Source organism: Heliangelus exortis, chromosome 1 (genome assembly GCF_036169615.1).
Source record: "Heliangelus exortis chromosome 1, bHelExo1.hap1, whole genome shotgun sequence".
Classification (NCBI taxonomy): domain Eukaryota; kingdom Metazoa; phylum Chordata; class Aves; order Apodiformes; family Trochilidae; genus Heliangelus; species Heliangelus exortis.
In genome coordinates, this window is record NC_092422.1 from 112,207,640 (window position 1) to 112,230,592 (window position 22,953).

Consider the following 22,953-nt stretch of genomic DNA (forward strand, 5'->3'; position numbering starts at 1 on the left):
GGTCTGTACTAGAAGCACTAACAGCCTTCTCCAGCTGTGAAAGAACATTCTTATTGCAAAGATAGGACAGTTCTGGATGCTTCATCCCGTTGGCACTAATGTAACTGGTCTGCACTAGGAGAAGAATTCTCTGGTTAATAACATGCAATAGCCTCTGTTACAAAAGCTCCTCTTGATTCCTAGACCAAAGGGGCATCTGAGATGAGGAAAACTCAAAAAACCTTTTCTGCAGGCTGGTTGCCACTAAAGTCTCTTCAAGAGACAAACAGAAGTGAAACACAAGCTTACCATGATTACCTTCAATGCAAAAGGCCTTAGTTACATAAGTGATGAACTTACTATCTTGTCACTGGTTTGTCTAGCATTATGGAAGGCATTACAGTGCACTAAAGAAGGCTATCGACAGCCCTGGACAGAATTTAAAATTTAAATAGATAAAATTTTTAAAAACTAGCCAACACTAAACTAAATCCTCCAGTTTTAATATGAGAAGGGGCACACCCTGAAACAAGTTAATAAAATCAGTAAGTTACTATAAAGTTCTAAGAGTTGTATTAACTGAATTTACAGTTAGGAAAAGAACTTCGTCTGAAATGTAATGTATAGAAATTATAATTTTCTACTCATTTTTCTAAGGTAACATTTTGAATGTTCACAATATTGTGAACAATATGAGTATTGTTCACAATATGAATATGAAACTAAAAGACCACAAAAAAATGATGAAGCAAAAAAGAAGATGAAGTATCAGTTTGGAAATGCATGCAGAACTGCTGATGGGTCAATGAAGTGCTCATCTTGCCTTCCTTTTCTCCTCCTGGTGAATACGGTGGCAAGCAAATTTCTTCCTTGATAATAAACCAATACTTTTAAAAAGCTTAACATCACTGAAATTTACTTGAGTATTATAAGCATTCATCAGCAATGGTCAGAAAAACTTTTCATCCATACCAGAACTTCTTTTGATCTTGCCAAGTAGTACTGATTTCAGTGGTTTACTATGAAAGATCAGAGACAGAAGCTGGACAGAGCACTCAAATATCTTCTTAATCATCACATTAATGCACACTCAGAGGACTTTTTTTTTTTTTTTTCAAGTTCTTAGAAAGTGAGGAGAGAGGGGAAAGAAAACTGAAGACGTTTTTGAAGTAACTGAGGTAGTTCTTACCTTACTTGAACTTGGGAACTTACTTGTCTTGGAAAAAAGTTAGTATGCTTTAGCTTTAATGTCTACAGGAGAAGAGAGTAATGGAAATACTAAACTGTGAAACAAATTCAGTAGAAGAAAAACTGATTACAACTTAATGTATAACAAAAACAATGGAATCAATGAAACTTGCAAATGGCATTAAGCTGACAGGCTCTCTTTGCCAATCACTCTGTAGGCCATGCTCCCATCTATTATAGTGAAATAATAAGCCTGAAAAAGACAAAAGGATTGACATCCAACTCCACTGAAATCTGTGTGATCATTGCCAATAATATCTGTGCTTCCACTCCAGTTTTGCCATGGTACAACTGAGAGCAGAAGCTGGCCTGCTTCCTTTATACCATATTCCCAGGAGTTAGGATAAATAATATTGTCTCTCCCTCACCAGTAAAATTTGATGCAATTTGAAGACTGGTTACTACGAGATGTGTTGTAGGTGTTCTCTGCAAAGTTTCCACACATACATTTCCAAAACAATTTATGCCCATTTTGAGTTTCAAACAAAATCTTGGTCATTAAACTTTAAAAATAATTTTACCAGTAACGAAATATGCAACTAAACTGTTGTCTCCCCAGTCCTGGAGAAAATTTTTTATAATGTTTGGTATCAAATTCCTCTCATTTGGTGCTTTTCTTGCAATACTACACAGTTTGAACATTAATGCAGATTAAAAATTTAATTTTGTCTCTCTATAGCTTTTTTTGTGCGCAACGAACAGAAAAGAATTTATTAATAATGTAAGTAATGTAGAAAAAATGTGTATTATTTCAAAACTACTAAATTGTGTACATACTGAGTAGTATCCGCGAAATAAGGCACAAGACCTGTGTGGTAGAGACAGAATAAAAGCATGAACATTTTTATTTAAACTTTGTTTCACTCCTTTTTAAACTTTAGTGTCACTGGGCCAAGTATTTCCTTTGATCAGAAATATATTTTCCCAAGGATGCTATATTTCATTTAAAACAGAGCACAAATTATCTTTCTAAAATAAAAAGCACAATATAATCTTTTGGCAAAGAGATTTAAAAGAATATATATTACAGCCAAAATGTGTGCCACTTGGCTTCATGAAATAAACTTTCAGGAAACTTATTTAAAAGAAAAATACTCAAAGTGCACACACAGAATGCCTAATACTGCCACCAAGCACATTCTGGTGGAACTGAAGACAAGCTTTTTATAATCCTCAGTCATACGTTTGAAGTTAAGACTTCCATGTGTTTTCTTGGTTGTTTTTCAGAAATGCCCAAACTCTCCAGATTTGAATCCAGGGACGTTTTATCAACTTTGATCATTCCCTGGTCCAATGCCCCAGTCTCTTAAATGCAGATGAACTGAAACCCAGACAATCTGAACTCTTGTATAATAACACCTGAGTGAAATATTATTCAATATTTTTGAATACAACTCTGGTATAATGAGGAACCTCAGAAGATCTCTAATTAAATCAACCCCCTGCTTGAAGGAGGGTCAGCCATGAGGTCAGACCAGGCTGCTCAGGACTTTATCTGCTTGGTTCTTGAAAGCACAGCCTCACCAGACACCAGCTCCACTGCCTGCTTGTTCTTGAGTTTCCCTTATATCCAGACACAACTTCCCTTCTCTAAGCTTAGCCTTGTTGTCTGTTTTCCTCCCACCAGTGTGAAGATCCTGGCTCCATTTTCTGAATAAATACCCCATAGCTGCTGGGGCTGCTGTTTGTGAGGTCACCCCAAAGCCAATTGTTGTTCCTGCATCCTCCCCCTCCAAGTGCAAGTCCCTCCAGCCCCAAAGATGATCTCAGTGGCCTTCCACTGAACTTGCTCCAGTTCACTGACATCTGTCTTGCTCTAGGAATCTTAACATTGGCCATATGTTCTTCTAAATATGGCCTAGTAAGTGTGGAGGAGAATAATCACTTTCCTAGTGATTATTATTATTCCATAGTGATTATTCCTAGCTACTGCCTGTGCACCTATTATTGCAGCCCAAGATACTGTTTTCCCTCCTTGCTGCCCTGACCTGCCAGCAGTTCCAGTTCACTTTGCTGGCTAGCAAGATTCTCCCATTGTTTTTAGCAGACCTGCTTCCCCAGCCAGGGGGTTCTCAGTCCTTATACGTTCAATTTGCCATAAACTAGGAAAAAACATCATATACCTCCTACCAAAATAGACAATCTTTAACTTAAAACTGCCAAGAGTCATTCTGTTTAAAAAAAAAAAAAAAAAGTATGGATTCTTTTTCTGTTTTGGTGTGGTAAGCATCAACGTCAGCAAGTGAATCCCATTGGAAGCTGACACAGAGATTTAGGAATTCAGTCAATATGGGGAATAAGTGATGTAACTGTAAGCTGGATTGAGTGGTCTAATACAAGAAGCTTTGGGCAGAATTTCTGTTTCATTTTTGTGAACATCATTAATGGAATCAGCACTGCCAATACGCAAACAAAATGGCATTAGTCATGTCTACAGCATGTTCTGCAACAATTTCTAAAAAATTTTTTTCCCAATTTTGCCTCTATCATACTATCTGCTAAAGAATGAACCTTGCCAAACAGGAGGAAAAATCATTCAAGGTAGGCAGGTATCTTTTAGATGTGCTCCCTCCACATGCACATTCAGGTCTTGCTCTATGCTTACCTGGAATGAAAAATCTGCACTTTCAAAGTACATCCTCATTTGTATCCTACACTGGGTTGGCATACAGTGGTTTTGTAGCCAGGCCATCTCACTAGCCCTAATCTGTGGATGCAAATCTGAAAGGCAGTATCAGGCAGCTTGGTCTTCTGTGACAGCTTTTCTGATAGAGTATCAGGCAGATTCTTGCTATCACCTTGAAAACTGTTCTTTCTCTCCCCTTACTCTCCCCTCTAGATTAGTGAATCTTACTGCAAAAACAAACACAAAAAACAAACAAAAAAACCCCATTGCTCTATAAAAACTACAACTGTGTTACATTTCATTCTTTAAAATCCAAATTTTCTGGAAAGACTTTGGTTAGAATGACAATGATGAGAAGCATGGAAGAAGACGGACATGCAACCTAAAACCATATATTCATAAAATACACTACTGATCAAATAGAAAAACTGTTCATGTCTTTGGTTCTACATTCAAATAAGAGGAAAAGAAGAATATATTTACATATATGGGAGTTGTGTAGGTTAACAAATTTACTTGTAATGTCTTCAGATTATTTTTTTATCAACAAATATCAAAACAAAACTCTGAAGTGTCTCAATTATGGCATTTTAAATTTTGCAGTTGAAATTTTGAATTTAATTGCAAAGGTTCAACCTCCTGATCTATTCAGGGTGATGCTTCCTCCATCCACCACCAACACATTCAGCCACATTATTTTAGCTCAAATACATTCAGGGCAAGCTGGGAATAACAACTTTATTCCTTTATGGAATAAATACAGGAGTTTTGGCTTGTCTCCTCTGAAAAGACCTCGAGTGAAATGCCTGTCATTTGTACACTTTTGTCCTGTGTTTTACAGATGATGCCACCTCTGTTAATAATTGTTCCTTGCCAGTTTGAATGCTGGAACAAATTTAATTTAATAGAAGAGTGGCTGAAGGGCAAGTGTGTTCCCAAAAGTGTAGTAAAAAGATCTATCTGAGGGCAAGGCACCTTCATAAAGTTGATTTCTTTACTGATAGTTCTATTCTGCACTACACCTTTAGTCCTTCTATCAAGTAAAGCAAATACCCAACACGGATTTTGGAAACCACAGACTGCTTCAAACAATTATTGGAGGCTCATGACAAACTGATCTGGACATTTTGGGGTAAGAATGGAGTAAGAGAGAATAAGACAGGATAAGAGAGAGAGTAAGAGAGGATAAGAGAATTGGGGTAAGAGAGCTAGAGCACTGAAGTGTCTTCTGAAAGAGTAATTATATATTTTTAATTGTAAATGGAAACTGAAAGGTTGGACATCAGTCCTATAGTCACAGGAACATGACAATCCATGTGTCCACACTGAATTTACTGTTCAGCCTGGCAGTGTGCCTTGAAATTCAGTCAATCATGTGATGACCCAAATCAAATTTCCCACAAATATTTGCTGAAGGCTTTCATCTACTAAAAATCTCATTAGGGAAGATATGCAATGCAGTAACCAGAAAATCCAGTGTCTCTGCCTAATGTCCTAGTTTCTTCAGGTAATCTTCCATATAATTGCATCATGGTGGTTCTTTAACAATTATTAATCTAGATCTAATATGTTTTATCTATTTTATGCATTGGTCAGTTTATTTAACACTTGCAAAGCTTTTTAAGATTCCCTGAAGGAAAGAACTAAAGAGAAACTCTAATTTTTCTCTCCTAGAAGTGTTACAGGGTAAGGCTACCCTTCAGTCTGCAGTACAGTAGGACCCATGAGCAGTGGGCACAACCAAATGAGTACAGAGGAGCCACAGTGACCTGGCTTGAAGTGACTTCCCAGTCACTTGTGAGAAGTTAATTGGCTCCTAGCCCCTGAAGTTTAGGGTCAAGAGCTACAAAAATAAATAAAACCCATCAACATGTAGCTAGTCCTCTACACTAAAACTTCTGCTCCTAAGAAAAAAAAAAAAACAACCCCACAACACCTTGGTTTTTAGAATGTACTGATTTGTACAAGTATGTGATTATTTTAAATGGGACCTAGAGTAAGCTCAGCAATTTTAAGGCATTAAGAACAGTGTAAGCTTCAGGTAAGGACATGGGTACCTATTTACTTTCTAACTTCTGAAAATCTTGACCTAGATTTCTTTAAGTACAGCACCATCTGATTACTTAGATATTAACTGAGTAGAATTTGAGCTTATGTACATCATTTAATCAGCTAAACATTACAAGGAGCCATACCTGAACCAGTTATATAAACTTAACTGCAGTAGCTTGCACCCTTGCTTTCCCTGTTTCCATGTTATCATTACCTTGTGCGTCCTTCCTAAAAGAAGACTGCATTCCCTACAGAAGACACTAATTCTCATTGACAACTGTAAAAACACATTAAGTGATGCAGAAGTAACAAACCAGCATTACTCGTTTTCCCAATTAGCTGCAATAATTTAGGAAATTGCTCCATCCAACAGGAAGATGGACTATAAGAAGTATTAGCTATTAAACCAGTCCTTTTCAGCTTGGCAGTTCTAGATTTCACAGAGGCTACATCCCCAAGGTTATGCAGCTACTTCTGCCACATTACACTGACATCTAAGTTGACATGTTTGCATGTAACAAAATATGTTCTGTTCAACTCAGTCCCTACTTTTGAAAAAACAAAAACAACAAACCCACAAACAAACAAACACAAACCAAACCAATACAACATAAAAAACCCAACTCTTTGTAACTGAGGGAAAAGGAGAAGAAAGATGAGGAAGTGAATGTTACTTGGAGTCCATCTTAAGGCCTAATATGCATTTCCAACATAAATATTTTAGGACTTGAGACCTATTTACACTGATCTTACATATATAGTCATATCTCAAAATAGAGACACAAGAGTGTAATACAGAGAGAAAGCTCAGGACACTGATGGCAATTCCTAAGTTTTATAAGCATCCAAAGCTTATACTGCTCCTTACCCAGTGACCAGTTTGGCCTTACAGTGCAAGAAGCAGTATATATCATATCTCATGTCCATCACCTGCAGTACAACTCTCTAAACTCAGGTCCTCCTTCATTTCTGTGCCTGGTCCTTCATGGATTTTTAATTAGGATGCACCTCTACCCTCCCACTTGATTTCACAACACTGTCCTCTCCTTCCTGCTCTATCTTTCCAGCTTTCTCCACACACTGATGGTCCAATACAGCACAGGTTTTACTTGTGTATTATGGTAAATAATACACAGTAATAATACACAGTAATAATACAGATAGGCCTGGATACCTCATGCAGACACATGTGCAAAAACAGAATTAATGTTTTCCAGGTGGGTACCACTGCCTTCTTCACCTGCAGGAGGTGGAGTCTGGACATTGTGGCCTCCACTCTTCCTGTGCCCTGAAAGCAATGAATGAGTTAAAATGAACAATGAATAATTTTGCAGAGAAACCACCAGGAATGCATATTCCTACTGGTTTGTCTCTTTGGCTACATTTTGCCTTTTGAGAATACCAGTTGGGAAAATTGTTTAGAACTCACAGGGAACAATAAAACAGCTCTAAACTAAACTGCTAGAAAGTCAGTGTGATGATGGAAAATGTTAGAGCTGCATCAAGAAAAGCTAGGTAGCTCAGCACAACAGAAACCTATGAGGGTTCTGGAGCTGAGATCTAGTATAGACATTTGGAAATTAAAGGGAGTTCAATCCCTGAGTAAACAGACAACTTCAAAGATCAAGGGGCTGCTTCCTCAAAGCTATTCCTTTCTAAAAAGGGGAACACCAGCCTCTCTGATAACTACTTTGTGTTACTACCCCACTGGTGTAAATATCTATCCAAAAGGCAAAGCAGCATTATAACTGTCACTGGAATAATTCAAGGAAACAAATACAGTAGAGAATCTTTAGTTAACTAAGTTAAGGGGGAGGGAGGGGGGAAACACACACAAAAAAAATCCAGCACTATTTCTCCTGTAAATCACAGCTACCCAGCTTGCTTTCCCTCCCTCTCCCTGTCCTCAAAGAGCAAAAACCTACTTTACAATGCCTTCTGAAGGCTGTCTGCCTGCTATCCTCACTGCCCACCTACCGTAGGGAGCAGCTCCTCCCACCTGCACATAAAAGCCAAGTGCATGCTACCAGCAGCAGATCAGAGCACTTTCTCAGTCCTCCACTCTTTTGAGCCAGTGATCTTCTCTCCTTGGAGCTTGTATACTCAAGGTAAGATTACTGCTACTTCAGGTTTCTGTTCTAACCAGCTATTGTGAGGAAGTCTTAATGTGAACTCTAGCACTGCCTTGCTGGGTGGTGCTGGCTTTTTTTTTTTTTTCCCCTTTTTTTTTTTTTTTTTTTTCAGATGTAGTGTCATCTGACATTTAAGTTAGTAACAGCCTGTTGTTTTAGTAATGAAATAGAAACAGATCTTGCTGGGAAACACTGTGTGGCTGGGAAAAGGTCTTTTCTCCCTTTCTTACTGATTTTGAAGAGATTAGTATACCCAGACCAATTCTAACAATTTATTATCCCTCTTAGGAGTCACCCTCTCAATCCAGTCCAAGTGAAAAAAAATGTACACTCCAAGGCTTCCTTAAATTCTGTTTCAGGGGAAAAAAAAAAAAAAAAAGCTACTTTTAGGAAGGTATTACTGTTTATTATTATTTACTAGCCATATTTAGCCTATCTTGGGACTGAAGTGCATCTTCACATGCTTCACTGCCTTTAAAGAAAGTGTGATGGAACTTAAGACCTCACAGAAGCACAGTAATAATGCTGATGGAATTCACTATCTGGTACCAAATATGCATAAAGTACACATTTCACAAGCCAAGTTTTGTTTCTTGGAACAACAGACCTTGTGTCTCTATGAAATTTCTAGATCAGCTTGAATTATATTTTATCTACAGTTTGCCTGCTTAGGCATTTCTCCTGCTAGAGGAAGGAGCAGTTAAGTGCCTCAGAGACAGCTACTGAACAGCTGAAACATTAAAAAGTCAGTGGTTTCAAAACTCTCTTTGCACTTCCCTCTCATCATTTCTTCCACCCCACAGAGATGAATTTGTGAGTGACTAGTACCAGTTTCTCATGTTCTGTGAGTCAGTGCACTTTTAACACACAGTCACCTGTTTTGAGAAATTCCATCACAGAAATCCTAATCCTAGAATGCCTCTCTCCAGTGCTCTAAGAGGAGGGAAAGCATAAACTACCAACAGCAAGCAGTGAATACTGTCTGTAAATTGTTTGCAACACATTCTGCAGTTAAAGAGTGAAACTTTTTTCTTGGTAGCCAAACAACTACCTTTCTAAAGTCACCCTTTTTTTTCTTTCCCCAAATAAACTATTTTCTAAAATAGAATTATGTTCACATATAACTGTACTCACAGTAGCTGCAATATTTTAAGCTGTAGTGCTGTGTAACAACAGCAGAACTTCGTTCAAAGTGCCCTTAAGACTCAATCTAAGATTTTTTTTTTTCCTGTGGCTTACATGTTATCTGTTGTAACTGATGGGGAAAAGAAAACACTGCCTTCAGCTATTTGCCTGGAAGATTACATAAGTATCTTAAAAAGAAGAAAAAAACAACAACAAAAAATCTAAAACCAAACAAAACCCCCAAACCCAAACAAATGGAATTATTCAAAACAAAGTACAGTGCTTTCTGCAGCAGGCTTACAGTAGAAGTATTTTTGTATCCAGGTAATCTGTATAACTTGTCCATAGAAGACAGGAATAGAGCTCATTGGTTTTCCTCATAACTGGCATTCTATCAGATACAAAATTTTCTTCCTCAGTTAACATTTGATTTTTATAGCAAATCTCCCTACCCTCTCCAAAACACCCCTCTTGTAAAACAGAGGTATGTGATTTTAAGTGTAATGCATACAGAATTTAGGTCTGCAGTCTGGCAGTAAAGCCTTAATGTTCACAGAGTATTTTACACTATCAGATAAATCAAAATTTCTAACAGTGACGTTTTCAAGGAAAAAAAGAAGCATTTTTAAAAATGCCACAGGAAATGTGCATATAGCAAAATATCTTTTAATAAAGCCTGCTATGAAATGTAATGTTTTCACATTTGAAAAACAGTTTGCAGGGTATATGAAGAAAACACTGTTCAAAGGAATGCATCTAATTTAGATCAGAATCTCCTCTGAGCAATTTCTCTCCAAGGCTGAGTAGGTAATTCAGCTTAGCATCACTTTGCAGCAGGGGATGAAGGGAAACTGCACCCAGCAGATCTCCAAGAGAATTTAGATGTCTAGGAATGCATTTATTGACTTCTGTGCTGATCTGAAACTCCTTTTTATAAGATGAAAGCATACTTATATTACAATAAAAATACTGTCATTTTAAAACTCTGCTACAACCACAATAAAAGTGAATTAGTGAGAGAGCAAGGAATGCAGATTTTGTGAGCAGTGACCATAACATTTTAAAATAACAAACTAAAGATACGGTGACTGTATTAATTTTTCAGCCACAGGACTGTCAGGTGTTAAGCAGGCATGCTCAGCCATTTCTCCTGGCAGTGGTGCTTTGGTTTTTCAGGTGTACATTTAGAACACTAACACCCATTTAAGCCACTAGTTCAAATCCCACTGCTGTCACAAGTGTTAGACCAGATACCTAGAAACACTGGATTGACATATCACTGTCTGCTTCTCTATTCCTAGGCCAGCCTATAACTGCTTGGGAGACATTCAGATTGTTCTGAATTTATTTTCACCCACCTCTATGGGAGGTGTTTTCCTCTGGCCATGCTGCTACTAAATATATGGATTGTTTTGCTTCTGGTAACAGCAAAAATTCATGGTAGAGGGTCAGATGTAGGTCTTCTAGGTTCCAGTCCAGCACTTTAATGTCATGCTTCATTTTCTAATCAGGCTTACAAAGTCCACCCCTTTCCAGCTGATCTGTCTCTGGGTGAATCTTTAGGGATGAACAGCAAGGAGACCTCAAATAACAAATCTTGAAAGAGGCAGTTTACTCCTGACACTTTTGAACTTTCTGTGAAACTCGTTACAAACTCTTTAACAGGATTTATGTATCATTCTTGGAGGGGGTAAATAAATAACCAAATGACCACCTCTTCCTCACCCTCTTTGGTTAAAGGAGATCAACCCACTCTTGGCATGATGAACAAGCAGAGATCCACTGCCATGAACCAGAAATAATGAGCAACATCTGACTATTAGAATCAGTCTAACTCAGTAGCCATGAAGAGCTCAAAGAGAAACACATGGTGCTTAAGCAAATTATTCAAATGGATGTGGATATGGTACATAGATTTTCCTTTTGTTTTCTAAATTTACTATCATGTACCACCTCTATAAATGTATAGTATTTAATTTCATATCCATTATAACAAACAAACAAAAAAACAATAAAAACCCAACAGCTTTGCCTTATCCCCTTAAGTTTTTATCCTGGAGCTAATTTATGAGAGTACAGACTCTTAATTGGTTCTGTGTCCTTGCAACTACTGCTTTTTGGGGGGGAAAAAACAAAAAAAGCAAACAAAAAAATCCAAAACCCAGACCAACCAAACTAAACAAACAAATCAACCCCAAAAAACAAACAAAAATTTTGATGCTATATTTCTAGAGTAATTGCCCTTGCAAAGGGGGTCTTATCTCTAACTCTTTTAAACTGAAAATTACCACTAAGCATACATTACTCACAGATAAAATAGTACATGTGAGATGTAACTGGAAGACTAGCCGGAGTGATAAAGACTAGAAAAAGAACCATTAATGGCTTTGCCATTACTGCCATTCAAGGTAGGACAATTTTGTACATCCATGAGCACATCTACAAAGCAGAGTTTTCTGCCTACTTATTCTGTGGCTTGCTGTATATCTCAGGGGAGGAATGATTTGAGTTTTATTGCTGATGTTTAAGTGTATACCTATGTTTTCCCATACTTTTTTTGGAATTCCCAAAGTTATACTAAGGTGTAGAGTATTTCCTTCTAGATGGAGATAACTTAATTTTCGCTAGAATCATATTTCTAAAAGACCAATGGTTCAATGGAGTTATTGTAATGAACAGAAAAGAGAAAAACATCAGAAAACAAAAACATCAGAGAACTAAAAAAGAGCCAACCCAGAACAAAAACATCAGAACATTTGCTCTGTCTCATTAAAACCAACAAATATCTGTAGTTAACTGTACAAAAGTTTCTTTCTTTTGATGGACTTTCTAGAGTTTTAGTGCTGTTGCCTTTTTGTGGCTTTTCCTCCAAAAAGTGAGATCTATTCTTTGTGCTACCAGAACTCTCCTTCAGCAGAAGTTGTGGAGCTCTGGGTTTAAAAAGATAATCATTAGTCCCGGTTCTGAAGGTTTCGTGCAATAACTTTGCCTATTCTCTGTACACATCAGTAAGCAATTGTGCTTGGTCTCCTTGTACTCCTGAAATGTTGGATGTGTTTCTGTAATTGTCTTGATATATAATGAACTTAATGTCTCATAATTGCACTGCAGGGGATTAATACCACTATGCAGCCTAGGGACATCTTTTGGTGATTTAAACTTCTTCGTGCAAGTCCATATTTTACAGCAGAAACAAGATGAATGGAGGTCTGTTGCTTCTTCAATGGCAGGTGACACTGTGACATGTCATGGATCCTTTTCAAAAGGAAGTATGAATCAGTGCCCTCTCTTGGTTAGGAAAAAACAAAATAAAGCAGCCCTATGAGAGCATTTATCAGTTCCCTCTGCTGGCTACAAAGCCCACAGCCAGATGAGCAGCTGTGTTTGCGGAGGCGAAGGTCTTAAGTTCTATTCCCAGAGCTGTGTGCATGCAGTCAAGTGATGACTCTGGTGTCTGTGCATTTATGTGGACATCATTCTTTAGAGGGTCTCATCCACAGCTACACTGAGTTCAACATGAGGGCACTCAAAACCAATATGGAGTTCCTAGGAGGCAAGAAACTTTCCACTTAAGATTAGAGAAGCGTGCTGACAGCTATGCCATTCATAATATGCAGCTGTAGTACCCTTCTATTACACGTAATATTTATACTTTGCATTTTCCACCTCTTTAAGAAAGGTGTGTTTCTGTGTTTATTACACACAGTTTAGAGACAGCTGGCCAGTTAGCACAAATATCCCAAATTACAACACTTAATGTCAGCTTCTGAGAGCTCCACATTTGCAAAAAAGAAATCAATGGTACCAACAAGAGCACTCCAACCTAAAAAAAAGAAAACAAACCACAAAACAAAGCAGAAAAAGAACATAACTAGTTCTTTTTCATTCTTGTAGGAAAAGGCCTATATAGCCCAGCTATGCAACTGGAGAAATAGGTCATACAATTTTATGCAGTCACTCTGAAGTAATGTTGAAATGAAAAAAATACACTGCAAACTTAAAATAGTTTCTGTATATATTCATTGCACTAAAAATCACTAATGCCAGCTTGCTGTAGCTCCTAAGGATCTATCATAGCAGCATACAGGATGCACATAACCTATCCTATTAAAGGGAGAATGATTCAAAACTCACAGCTTCACATACTAGATATCAAAGGTATATTAAAAGCCAGATTGTACAAACATCTGCAGCACGTTTCCTGCTAACTAAAAAAGCAACCAGTCTTTCCAGACCAACATACTGCTGCATTCTTCTCTCTGAAACAAAAATAAGAAGTGGACAGTAGCACACTGTAGCCTTGCATAGGGAACATAAAGCAAAGCATTTGGCCATTTTTGCAATTGAAAATCCCAGAGAGCAAACCAAGTTTCTAACAAAATCTAGTAGCATCATGATGTGAAACAACAGTTCATCCATATAATACACTACAGTTCCTGAGATGGAGATGCTTACATTGCCTCTCATTTATTCAATGTAATTTTCAAAGGAACAGAATGGAGGATGGCACAGCCCCAGGGACACTCAAACCAAATACAATAAATTTACCACTGGAAAAAATCTAGAAAAGTCAGCTTATGCCAGTGCATGACTTACCTCTGCCCTTCCATTCTTCCCACCATGTGTGGAGCTCCAGTGAATGTGCAGGATCAGAACAAAGATCTCTTATGTGGCTCAAAGACAAGAATTTCTCTTTCAACTTGCTTAAAAACAAAACAAAATAACCAAACACACACACACAAAAAAAAAAAAAAAAAAAAAAAAAAAAAAAAAAAAAAGTAAGAAAAGAGGAAAAAAAAAAAAGAAAGAAAGAAAGAAAGAAAAAAAAAAGAAAGTGTTCAGTTCAGATCAGTTCAGATACTTCCCAGCAGTATTTCTTTGTAAATGAATTAGGTCATCTTAGTCCAACTCTCTCTCAGTTGATGGACATTCATAACACACAACTGGGACTGTTGTTGGCAAATCTCAGCAAAAGGTCAGTAGGCATTTGCTTTTAGTCAAAGTTGAGCAATAAAAGCCAGCATGTGAGGAAAGTTTATGTTACCAGCATTGATATATCTGTCACCTGAACTACAGATAAAAAGCAAATAAGTGAAGAGTAGTTAAGCAAGTACATCCTACAAGCACTTACATTCACACAAAACTTATTTTAGAAAATAAAGGAAAAAAGACAACACTCTACTTATTTCCTTTCAGTCAGTGGCTTGAAATGAATTTACCATAGTAGCACATCACATTGTTCGCTGCAGAAAAATGCAGCACTTAGGCCTTTAGGATTAAGTCTCTTGTGCTTTACTGGTTCCAAAAATGTCAGTGCTTGTCAAAGCTTTTTTGAAATAAAACCAAAACCATGTTAATAAAATGAACTTTCCAAGACAATGCTGGCCAAAACTGATTCTTAGATTTCATTTCAGTAATGAACTGCCTCTGTGGTTGCTGAATTGATAGGGAGAAGGACTTAGAGGGCCAAAGCCAAGTTCTTGTTAACTCACAGAGGATAAAAAAAGAGTTCTCGAACAAATTGCAAGCCCTCCAATGAATGGGAGGGACTTTTGCAGAGGGTGGGCAGAGCTTAGCAAAGTCCAGACGTGCTTTCAGAAACGGCTGTAACCAATATTAGGTTCTGCTTGAATGTATTCTGAGACTGGAATGGTTGCTGTGGGTACAATTTGTGATGTGCTGCTGTAGATTGATGGGCAAGACTTGGAGCTTGAACACAGAATTCACAGGCTGAGTCTCAGTTCACAAGACCTACCCTGTCAGTTTATTCAGTAGTAACTCCCTGTGTGAGTGAAGGCGGCAACAACTGGAAGGACTCTGAACCGTTTTATCCCAGCCTTCCAGGTAAATTGGTCCAAAACGTGCTGCAGTGAACGATGTTCTTGATGAACAGAGTTCCTACGTAATCCATTATTTCTGTATAACAGAGTTCCTACTGTGCACACAAGGTGCATGCAAGTCTGGGCAGTGAGTTCTCCAAACTGTTTTGTTGTACAGGCATATAGGTGAAGCTGCAGTTCCTGTTTTCCCCAGAGGAAAGTGTTACAGCAGTTGGATGTTAGGTGCCTCTTCACAGGAATTCCTGCTCTCTTCCAGTTCCAGCCACAGAGCTTGGTTTAGGAGGTCAAGGTGCTGCAATCCAAGCTACCACTGCAAGGGTGTTTTCTTAGCTTTTATACTCAGGAACTGCTACAAACTCTTATTATCTTTTAAGATCTAGGCATAATTTATTACATTAGGAAACACATAAAACATTTACTATTGTTCCCTAAGCTTGCATTACCGGCTTCAGCTAAAAAGCACTGTTTATACTATCCTGGAAATAAAGAAAACTGTCCTTAACATCCAAGCCTGATACTTGACTAAAGAGTCATTTGCAGCAGTAAAACTTTTATTTTTGTATCACTATAAGGTTATCAAATGGCTTTTAAGTTGTAGTTCAGAGGAAAACCACTCATCTTAGCTGTCTTTTTTAATGTCACCTTCAATGCATTTCAGTTTTATACGGTTTAGATTGCAAAATACTTAGGATCTAAAATCCAAGCAACCGATTAATTTTGGCACGTGGTTCTTGATAGTTCATCCCTGTTCCAGTCAGGCAAGACAAAGCTTAGATTCAAATTTCAAGCACAAAAATTGCCTTTCACTGAGCTCTGAACTCACTCACGGTGAATACTTCATGTTACTCTTTTGAGACACCCTGTTTCCAGCATCACATCTGCCACCCGTATGCTGAACGCTCGCAAGAACTCAAAGGGCTGTGAAGCACAAGTGAAACAAACCTGATTTGTGGCTGCTCAGAAACATTTTCTCTGCTGAAACACGTGCCTGCAGCTTTCTACCCCTGCACTGACAGCTCAGCCTTGCCAGGCTGTGGGCAGGGCCCGGGCTGGCACAGGCCACAGGACAGCAGCCATTAGGGGCCTTGTGTCAGTCAGGCTGGGCCCCTGGCGCTGCTTTACCACATCCCTCCGGGGCTCTGCGGTTCCGGCCTGCTCTGACAAGGAAGCTGTTCTGGTATATAGGCAGTCAGAAAATGGATTTAAATCCCACGCCTCCCCTTTCCAAAGGAAAGGCAAGGGCTGGGGAGAGCAGAAGGTCCCCGCAGCGCAGTCGGGCGAGGAGCGTTTTATGGAAACACAATGAGTTTGAGGTTTCTTGGGTTTCGGAGATACAGCCTGGGGGCTTTGCTTCTGCGTGCCAGCCCGTGGTGCCCCTTTGAGGAGGATCTGGGGAGCATTAGCTCGCACAGATGCGGAGAGTGCTGGAAGGCCAAAAGTGAGGGGGGCAAAGGGGGACTCAGCTCTCAGCTGGAAAGAAAATCTTGCATCCTGTGAGGAGAGGAAGGCTGCTCGGGAGGAGAGGGAAAGCTGCTCCAGCACGCACCACAGGAGACTCAGGAGCTTTCAGATCTCCCCATCTGGAGGCAAAATTGAGGCCACTGTAAGTTAAAAGAAAAAGGAGGAGAGGAAAGGAGAAGAGATGGAAGGAAAAAAAAAGGGAGGGAGGGAGGGGAAAAGGAAAAGGAGAGGAAAAGGAGAGGAAAAGGAGAGGAAAAGGAGAGGAAAAGGAGAGGAAAAGGAGAGGAAAAGGAGAGGAAAAGGAGAGGAAAAGGAGAGGAAAAGGAGAGGAAAAGGAGAGGAAAAGGAGAGGAAAAGGAGAGGAAAAGGAGAGGAAAAGGAGAGGAAAAGGAGAGGAAAAGGAGAGGAAAAGGAGAGGAAAAGGAGAGGAAAAGGAGAGGAAAAGGAGAGGAAAAGGAGAGGAAAAGGAGAGGAAAAGGTCACCAGCAAAAATTACTCTTGTATAGGGGTATCTAGTATAAAGAGAGTAACCAGTCTAATAAGGTTGAAATTCTAAAACCCTGAAATTCTCCCCAAAATATCAAGTGCTCTGTTGGGATGTGAAGAAATATGTATCATGTGAGGAAAGAAAATGATAAAGCTACTGTAATCAAGAGGCAGGGAGTTCAGAAAGCAAACAGCTGAATGGAACAGCTTTTCCATTTCTTTCCAGTGTATCCTCCCCACCCCACTTTGTTCAGCAGGAAGGTTTTTCAGGGTGAGCCTTTTGATTTGTTACATCCTCTAGCACGGTGGAGCCCTGACTCATGATCAAGGTTTTAAAACAAGCAAAAAGCAGCAGCTCCTGAACCTGAAGGCTTGTAAATTGAACAAAGAGCAAAGCTGACTCCTGGACTCCTTCTCCAGTCCCTTTTACAAACTCTTGTTTACACAAATCATTGGTATGTCTGGAAAGATATTATAGTGCAAAAGTTTCACCTCCCTCTCCTGGCTGCAGAAGCATCCAAGAACATCACATACGGTAGATTAATGAATTTATCCTTACAAGCACCCTGGCAACATCACTCTCATTTTAGAGGAGAGTTGAGGCACAGAGAAAGTTGCTGGTTTAGCATTTCAAGAGTTTGCTCCTGGCCAAATTCTCAAGTGTCTACCTGTCATGAAGGGGGCTAGTTCCAGAGCTTGGTTCCCACCTGGGCACCTCAATGAGAACCGTATTTTCATGAGTGCTCAGCACTCAGTAGCTCTTGCAATGACACTTGCAGCCAAATTATCTGAAAAGTTCCTTTGATCATCTGGCTGTTACCTCAGTAGAAGCAGAAAGCTCTTTAAAAATCTGATCCTGTTTGTGGGTACTGAGCGCTTTTCAAAATTCTTACTTAAGTGGCCTGGCCAAGGATGCAGACTAAAATCTGAGCAGAATCTTCTTTGCTTAGGCCAGTGTTATAACCACAGACGTGTCCTTCCATCTTCGGCAGAGAAAGAGTACACACTAGTTGGGGCAGGAATCAAAATCCCAAATAACTGCCAGTACCCACACCTGCCAAGAAAAATGCCCAGAGTCTTGTGGGCAAACCAGACAGCCACATTTTGGTACTTTCCTGAGAAAGGATTATTTCTAGTAGCAGTGCCAGAGTCTGGCAACCTGGATTATGCTCTTTCCAGATGTACCTATTTCTTTCTGGGCTAGAACTCTTGTGAACATGCCCTCACACAGGCACACCCTCCCCAGTTTTCAGAAAAAAAAAACAGCAGCTATCCAAACACTGCACTGTCTCCATTATTCTTAGAGAGCCAGGCATGCTTGGGCAAGACAACACTACTTTGTGTAGTGATTAAGAAGCAGTGGTCACGTCAGTGAAGATTCTTGTTTTCATTGAATATTTCATTCATTTCAGAACATAAGCAACCACTTAGCTGCAGTTGTGCTAGATGCAGAGGAGGAAACACATGCTATTCTTGGCCATGCTTTACCTCTGTGGGAAGCAGCAGCCTCCTTAGAGTAGCCTCTGTAGGCTGCATGATTTGTCTACATTAGAGATTGTCCTGAATCTCGGGCAAGGACCTGAAAGTGTGGACTACCCTAAAGTGTGAATGTGTGCAGACACCCCACCAGCCCTCCCTCCCCCCCCCCCCCCCGCAAACCCAGTTTGTGTGAGGTCTGTTTGCAAATAACAGTTTCCAAAGTTGTGAGCTCAAGGCTAGCTTAGAAATTCCTCTTCTAGCTGATCGTATCCATTCAGCTGCCACTCGAGACGCTGCTCTCTGTGCCATATAGTCCAACAAGTTGATGCTAAGTATCACAGGACCACATCTTGGAGCTTTCATTAAGTGCTGTCTCACCTCTGTCCCCAGTTTTCAAACCATATCCCAGGTCAGTAGCTGACCAGTCTGGGTAACAGCAAGATTAAAAAATCCAAACAAACAAAAACCAGCCCACAAACCAGTCACTACTGTGTTTTAAGGAAGCAAAGATATCACGTGATAATAATTGAATGAAAATGTTTACAGAAAAATAGTTTTGTAAAACAGCTCAGACTAAGCTGTCGCTGAGGGTTGAGCTCAAGCTATATAAGCCAAAAAATGCAGCTGTATCTTTTCTAGCTACAGCTAGAAACAGCAGAATGGACTGGAAGAACCTTTGTCTGGGGAGGGAAGAAAAAAAAAAAAAAAAAAGAAATCCCCCAAAACTCTCATATCTAAGGATTAAGCCTAGAAGCAAGTGTGAACATGGCTTTTCTGCTCTATTGGGCTTATACCTGTAATAACACAAGGGAAGCGATAGCTGTGGTTTGTGCTTTAATTGTTGAATGGCAGTGCTTTGACTCAGTTCTGACATCTGCTGCAATAATTATTGTAATAACACCAGTCAGAAGCTGGAGCTCAGAGTAATACCCAAGTCAAATACCACAGTCTCTGCTTTACAAACACAAAAAGTGAGGCAGAAGGGCAGGAGCTCATGCAGCTTGTTTATGCAAACAGTTAATTACACATTTTAATGAACCTCGTGGCCTAAAAGTTACAGGGAGTATCACTGGAGAAGCTGCAATTATGACTAGTAACTTTTGGGCCTTCATATTTTTGTCAGCAAATGTGTGACTACAACTTTTCACTTTTGGCATCTTTCAGATTTTTATTAATTTATTTTTCATTCTGTGGTCCCATCTTTAGAAGAGGCTAGTGCATTTCAGTGGAAAAGCTGGGGTCTGTTGCTGTCCCAGGTCAAGAAGTCTGTCTTGGGTGTCATCTCTGAAGTAAAAAACTAGCAACAGTTCAAAGTTATATTTTGGAAAGTAGCAAAGTGATCAGGACACAGCCTGCTGGTAAAGGACTGAAAGATGTGACACTGGGATAGAGGTATGAAAAGACTGGCAGGCTTGAAGAGCCCACCTGGATGTGACTTTGAAGCAGAGCAAATTCCAGCTCCAGCAGAGGAGGGTGCAGACATTAATAGGTTGGGCCTAAGTTGGGCCATTCTGCACAGTTGGCTTACTCCAGAGCTAAGGTATCCTGCTGTGAGGCTGTTGAATTTTCCTTCTTGCTCTGGACACTCTGAAACTAACTTTCCCACCTGGTCGTGCATGTAGTTTGGGCCTTGTGTCCTTGGTATTAACAACACAGCACAGAGCCTTGAAAATGAGATACACAGCTCCCAGGTAATCGGTGCCATAGTAAGATACTGTTACTCAGGGAAGGTTATGTTTCTCTAATTTTGTCTAGAAATACAATCCAGGAAATGAGACATTTCCTTTTACAACTAACGCATGGGTTTCCACCAAAGAGCTGTAGTTTCAAATTGACATATTCTGAAAAAAAGCTCTGATCAGAAAGCCCTGCTTATTTCTTTGGGATATAATTGGAATCGCTAAATATAATCACTTAAAAGTGGAAGAAAACTCCACTCTCAGGAGAGAACAGTCAGCATTTCCAAAATTATTCTGCTCTTTGTTACCATGCAAATGAAATCACTACATACCGTTTTGTAAGAACTTGGGTCTCATTCTTAATCCAGGTAAGCATTAGAGAGAACTGTACTTCTGGAAACTATACAGTTCAACATCCCTAAACAGAGTTTTCCAGCCTTTACAGATTTACCCATGATAAAGCAAAATACCCGCCAAGCCTGACTGAACTTACATAGCAAAATGAATCACTTAAGTGTTTAAATACCATTGTGAGAGTTAAAAGATGAAATATTCTGCATATCATCTCTAGAAAACCAGAAGTAGTTATATTATAAATAAACAGAGTTTGCTCGGTATTAGGGACATAGGAAATTCCATTCAAGAACAGACAAATGGCACATCTTGTCTGGTATCCTGCATCTGGCAAAGGCCTATAACAGATGCTTAAAATACTTGGCTCTCTTGGTCCCACAGTCTCCCCTGTTACACCTACCACTAGTGTTATAAATCATGCAGTTTTCCTAACCTCTGATGAGAACCTCTTCAGTGCTCACTTGTGTAACATGGGAGGTGGAAGTACATGCAAGGGGAATACAATATTTGCCTTGTGTGATAGTTACTACAGTGACTGGTACTGAATTTGGCTTAACTGTGATTCTCATGGTTTCAGAACATATATGAGATTACTGGCTGTGTAGCCAAAGAAAGCAGCATATAGGTGAGAACAACCAGTAGCCTATTATTAACCAGCTGCTTTCTTTCTATTAGATGGCACTACCACCTAATCGCTCCCTACTTCTCAATGACATATATACCCTGGTGTGGCTTTCTTAGTAACTTTAATATTTTAATGCATGATGACTGAAAATTAAATTAGCTTTCTGTCTGTCAAGCAGGATTCACTTTTGTCCTTATCCCAGATGTTTACAAAGTATGGTTCATCCACCCAGCAGGTCACATAATGCAGGTCATCCTCTTCAGCTACCTGGTGCTTCTGGTCATTGTCATTAGTGTGATATGCCTGCACCTGACAACACTGATTATGGCACTCTCTCTTACCAGAAACACACTTCTCACAGACCATGTCCCTTTATTTCTACAGTCTCACTCATAAGCAACATTAAATTCGATGGTATGATCAGTCAAAGGCCTCTAAACCAGACAAATGAAAAATTCAAACCTTTCAATTTGAAAAGTTAAAGTTTAAACAACCCTTTTTATTAATGACATTACACCCTCTCTGTGTTCACCTGTGAAATATATCAGGATTTTAAAACAGCTCAATTTAAAACACCTCAAGTCTAACCTAGCCCATAGTCTTAAACATTTTAATATGAAGGAGAAAAAATTGTGTTCCTCAGTTTGAGCAAACCCTCTCTAACACTGCTTTTAAGGAATGACGTATTAAACTTTTACGTGTTTATAAGAGAAAACCAAATCCTGACAGCGTGCCTACACTGCTGGCTGTACTTTCACATGTCAGCTTTCTCCATGCTGAAGGATTTTCGGATTTTGGTTCCATCATACTGAATTTAATATTCAGTGTCAAAGGTCTGAATCTAGAGAAGATCTTTAATCTAGCCATCCAAAATGTGTATCTGCAAAGAGCAAGAATTTGTCTCCACAAGAACAAGCAATATCAATCTGCTTGAAAGAATGGACACATTAACACTACTACAGTACCCAGTAGCAATTGGCATCCTTTACCAGATTCCAAATTTACCATACATTAAGGGATGGCCAGGCTCAATACTAGCAGGAGTTCTGTGACTTTCTGCCTTTCTCTCCTGTTGCACAGAAGGAATGAGTTTCAGAATATCCATTTTATTTCAGTCAGGAACAGAAGTAGAGATTTTTCAAGACAGACAAATGAGTCAGCCACTTGTTCCAAATAAACGGAAATGGTGTTCCAAGTTTCCTAGACAGCCTTAAATACTGCACAGAGCAATTCAGCTGTGTTCTACACCTCACATTTAGGAGCCACAAAATCACATACTTTTTATTCCAGATAGAAGTTGCTTTACCCACAGCAGTCCAAAGCTGTCAAATTTTGCCTCCATCCTCAATATACATGCTACTTATCTTGCTTGTGCCATTCCCAGAAACATCATGTTTTCACAGTAAAGAGCAGCAGCTGAGGTTCCCAGACCACCATGGGTATCCTAAATAATTAATTCCTGAGTTTGCCCATTTGTATAACAAAGATGCTAATATTTTGCCTTCGGAGGGGGAAGGTGGTAAACCTGAATCGATACATCAATGGCAAAAAAAGGCATGAGTTAGAACTTTTAACTGTACACTAAATTAGAAAATTTATGTGGATAAATCATAAGGAGATATATGAAACTATAAAAATAATTTCGTTACTGAAAACCTTGCCTTAACAAGAAACATAACTCCTTCCTCAAGAAAGCTGAATACACTGACTCATGTCTTTGTTTAAGTGTCATGGTAAATTTGTACTTTTATAACATGTAGTAGTTTAGCTTTGAACTTTTGATTTTTGGAAAAGGCAGAGTGGAAAAATGTTTTCATGGGAGAGGAGTACACATTCCAGAGCTGTCGACTGTTACTCGTTTATGAGG

General features: G+C 39.2%; 1 protein-coding gene across 5 annotated transcripts in view; it reads left to right on the forward strand.

Moving 5' to 3' along the window:
• Positions 1-7,897: 7,897 nt before the first annotated feature.
• The window catches only part of COL8A1 (collagen type VIII alpha 1 chain), an 89,324-nt gene continuing 74,268 nt past the window's right edge, over positions 7,898-22,953 (forward strand). For all 5 annotated transcript variants that reach the window (XM_071758747.1, XM_071758730.1, XM_071758757.1 and 2 more), the window contains exon 1: positions 7,898-8,013. The gene's annotated coding sequence lies outside the window, so the exon portion shown is untranslated. The remainder of the gene's footprint in view (positions 8,014-22,953) is intronic.